This window comes from Camelina sativa, chromosome 3 (genome assembly GCF_000633955.1).
Source record: "Camelina sativa cultivar DH55 chromosome 3, Cs, whole genome shotgun sequence".
In the NCBI taxonomy this organism is placed as follows: Eukaryota; Viridiplantae; Streptophyta; class Magnoliopsida; order Brassicales; family Brassicaceae; genus Camelina; species Camelina sativa.
Window position 1 is genome coordinate 22067367 of NC_025687.1, and position 4638 is coordinate 22072004.

The 4638-nt window shown below is 34.2% G+C and overlaps 1 pseudogene; it reads left to right on the forward strand.

Annotated features, from left to right (window-relative positions):
• Positions 1-931, forward strand: part of LOC104777705 — a 9525-nt pseudogene extending 8594 nt beyond the window's left edge.

A 4638-nucleotide genomic window follows, 5' to 3' on the forward strand; every position in this document is an offset into this window, starting at 1 on the left:
TGAGTTTGTTGATTGCGATTTGCTTGTCGAAGCCAGGCTGAGTCTAAGGTTATGGGAGTCAACTGACAATCATGACGACGACGATGATGGTTTTTCTTTTTATTGTGATGATTACGATGATCTCTCTGATGAATATGAACCGGAGGAACCCATATATGGTGATGTTACAAATCTGGTTGCGAGTATAAGCAACATTTCGACTCTTCACTTGTCTCCTGAATCCCTTGAGGTCAGTTTTTGCTACTTCCTTGGAATTGTTTTTATTTTCGCAGGCAGCAAGGTCTCTCACCTATATATATATTTTTTTTTGGTTGTGATCAGGTGTTTCATTTCTGCTGTAAATCCATGCCGGTCTTCAACAACCTCCTTAAGTTATCTATTGAGAGTAACATGGAGAAAGGTTGGCAAGTAATGCCACTTTTGATCAAGAGTTGTCCAAATCTACAATTTTTAGTCATCAAGGTATTATCAATTTCCTTATTGAGATTCTTTTTCTTGTTAGTACTGTTTTTTTTTTTTTTGAAAAAGGGTTAGTACTGTTGCCTGTCGTTAGTTTATACATGTCAAATTGGTCTCTCGTCTCTGGTTTCAGGGTCTTGTGCACAGAGTAACAAACAAATGTGGAGATGCATGTGCTTGCATCCCTAAGAAGCACAATAGGAAGCTCAACAAGAAGAGGAAGGTTGTGAAGGAGGAGGAGGAGGAATTAAGTTGTTTATGGACATGTCAAGTGAAAGTGCTAGAGATTTCAGAGTATAAAGGTTCTTTTCAAGAGCTGAAACAGATGAGACATTTCTTGGGGAAGTTGAAATGTCTTGAAACTGTGAAAGTTGGTGTTGACGGGGACAATTACAAAAACAATGAGTTCTTGCGAGCTAATCTGCTGGCTCTCCCCAGACTTTCATCAAAGTGCAACATCCAATTCATCTAATCCTTTCTTTCGTTATCTTTTTTAGTTAGATGGCAATGTGAATGTACTTAACTCTAGAGTGGGGAGATATAATTACAGATTTTATTTAAACGGTTGAGTGTAAAAGTCTTTCTTGTGTGGTCAGGAAGATTAAGAAAACAGGGTTTGTTGGAGATTGACCCTGTTTAAAGACAAAACATCACATGAAGAAAGGTTCTAGCTTTAAAATACTGTGTCGTTTTAAGTCTATTTCCTTTTAGGTGGTAAACAAAGAAATTAATCAAAACTATTTTCTCATCTTTCTTCTATGTACTTCTGCAGAACAAGGTGGAACCAGGCTGTACTTTGTACTATATTTTGCTTAGGACTTGGGAGAGATTACTAATAGAACTTTGCAGTACCTTCAAATTAGCAGCTGCAAGTAGAAGACTGAACAGGTTCATGATTATCTCTAAAGTATATGAGCTAAATTGACAGAGACTGATATTTAAGATACCTTCAAATTCTTTTGGAACAACTTTGCATTCAACTGAACAATCGAAAGGATTGTGATTCACATGTCACACATATATATCTTTCTACAGTCTACGATAAAAAATATGGATCCATGGTTAATACTCTCACATATAAAACCAATTTAAAAACTGATTCCATTCATAGCCTATATATCTGAGAATATCTGAATTAGTCTATGATGGCATTGACTATATATTTTGTATATAAATGACTAGTTTTAGTATATTGTAAATAAGAGATTTCTAATATTTGGTCTCGTTTTGGCTCATTAAGAAAAAAGTATGTATTTTTTTAAAAATAATTTGTTAGAAATACTTTTTTTAGAAAACCCCTTTTCAAAAATATCTATTTTTTTTAAATATATTTTTTTTATCTTCTTTTACACAATTAATTTTTAGATTTTCTTAAGGTTTGGGTTATCTATTATATATTTAGGATATAATTTTGAGGGGTTAAAATTTATTTGGAGTTTAAAGCTTAAAATTTAGTAATTTTTATACATAGAAAAAATGTATTTTTAAAAAGTGACATAAGGAAAGAGGTATTTTTGAAAACCTCTTTTTTAACGAGGGATTCTTACAGTTTTTTATATAAAACAAGTTAATTATAGTACATTACTTTGTGTGGGATATTCAAAACAAAACAAAAAAATACATAAATTAAGTTAACTTCGACCAAATATATACTAGAAAGTAAAATGGAGAATTAATCTATGATGACAATGGGTAATAAATATTTTGAAGTTTCTTAAATACATGATATATTAATAAATATTTTAAAATTTCTTATACAAAAAATATATTAGTTCTAGTATATTAGCATGCCTAGAAATTAATTCTTAAAAAAAATACAGGATATTTGAATTATATTATTATTTTCAAGTTCAACCATACATAAAATTTTAGGAAAAATAACATGATAATATATATGTGACATTTGTACCATTTTTTTTTGTTTTCTGTCGCCAAACATGTGGGCCGTTTTATATGTATAACTTCTTACATTTCATGAATAGTTATACAAATGCAATATCAATTGATAATAGTACATAGTGTGCACATATCCCAAATTTTTAAGTTGTAGGTAAGTTTACATATTAGTTTCTGGAAATCCAATTATTTCTTGTTCTTTGTACTTTTAGTGATTATTTGAAATATTGATCAAACCTTGATTGGTACAATATGACAAACATGTAACTTCAATGGAAATGAACAATATCTATGCATTTCTTTACATGTAGATGATATGATTTTTTTTTTGTTTTTTTTTGTCAACTTATGATGTTTTTTATTTAATTAGATTTTGAATCAATAAATTATAGATTTTATTAAAACGGTTGAGTGTAAAGGTCTTTTCTTGCGTGGTAAGTAAGATTAAGAAAACAAGGTTTGTTGGAGACTGACCCTGTTTAAATGGTGATGTGTTCAACATAGACCTTCATGGGCAAGAAAGAAGCCGCGACTTCTTGTTTTTCACCGAGCCTCCTCCCACTTACACTCTTTGGAGACTCAATGGCCGCAATGAAAGAACCATTGATGAGAATAAGGTCAATATTACCCTCTTATCCTAAACACAACAAAAGCACCAAGTATGAAAGGGTGGAAACTGTGTCTCTATGAGTTCAGATCTCTCCACATGTACTGTCTCTCCAAGGAGGATGTGGAACGATTTCGTCAAACCCAAATCCAAAGCCTGCCAATACCAAGCCTGCCAAGACCAAGCCACCTATGCCTAGGAGACAAGGCGGCAGAGGTAAGGACATTGCTGTCATTGGAAACAACCTGACTAAATATGTATGTGGATTAGGTGAGCCCTCTTGCTTAGGTTGTCTGGCCAGAGTGAATTCTCCAATGGGAAACATAAATCTGATTTAGTATAATTAAGCATTTATCTCTTTTGAATCTGCAGGTGACTCTGTGGGAGGGGAATTACATTTCGGAGTAACCAACTTATTCTCTTACCTCTCTCTGTTCTGTTCATGAAACCGTGAGACCAAACACCATGACCACCATATACGGTATCGACTTTGTCCTGGATTGCTGCACTGTGGTGTTGGTGCTAACCGCTAACCTTTTGTTGTTTTGAATCTGCGCAGGGGAGGGCTTCGAGAACAGGATCATGGAGTTCTTTTTCAAGTTGACTAAGAAGAAGCACCAAAAGATCATCAGCAAGGACAACAAGGCTCTTGGTAATCTCGGAAGGAAATATATGTCTTAAATGCATTAGAAAGATACAAAGTATAGTAACGCTTGACTACTTGGACTCTGTTGTTTTGCAGTATTCTTCCCTGAGGTTTCTGGATCAAATTTTGACTCTCACCATAGATTTGTTGTGAATATGGTTAAGATAGGGATGCTGACTTAGGTGAGTCCCCACCCCTTGATTTTATTCTATTACTTTGCTACAACACTTCTGCAAAAAAATTTAACATGACCGTATGATCATTACTGAGATGGAAACGTATAATGTGATACTTAAGCTGCGTAGAGAAAACCATAGTAGCAAGCGTAAATATTCTCAAGGATCTCTTATATCTGAAGGATTCCATGTGGATGATCCAGAAAAAACATTCAATGTTTGCTTGAGTAAACAAGTTGAGGGAGGGGAATTATATTTCAGAGGCACACGATGCAAGAAACGTGCCAATACAGATGCAAAGCAAGAGGTGTGTGAGAACTTTTCAGGAGCATTCCTCTTTGTCTACTACATTCCAGTATTCCGCAGGTAAATGGTTAATTGGTAAAAGTAAAACATCCATTTCCCACCGTTTGATTTAATCTCATATACTTGGTCAGGCTGTACTACACCGTGGTGCCAGAGCAACAACATCTAGTCATGAGGTCAACATGGTTCTTTGGTGCAAAAGGTAAAACACTCTTAAAGCTTGCTTCAGGATTTCAAATGACAATTGAATCACAATTTTCTTCTGCTCAAATGCCAGCTCTCTTTCTTTATGAGAGATGAAATCATATCACAAGGAATTCGCAAGCTGGTGCGGTCAATGCTTCCAAGGAAAGAAAAGGCAGACTCTTGCTGCCAGGAGAAATCATATCACAAGGATTGCTCTATAGTCTATAGTATCGATGAGATTACTTGTATAGAAATCATAAAGACTTGTTTCCCTGTAGTTAATAATTCTCCACTGCGTCTTCAAACTGTATAGTACGTTTTTACTAATTTTTTTCTCCATATATTAGTACGATAAATCTATG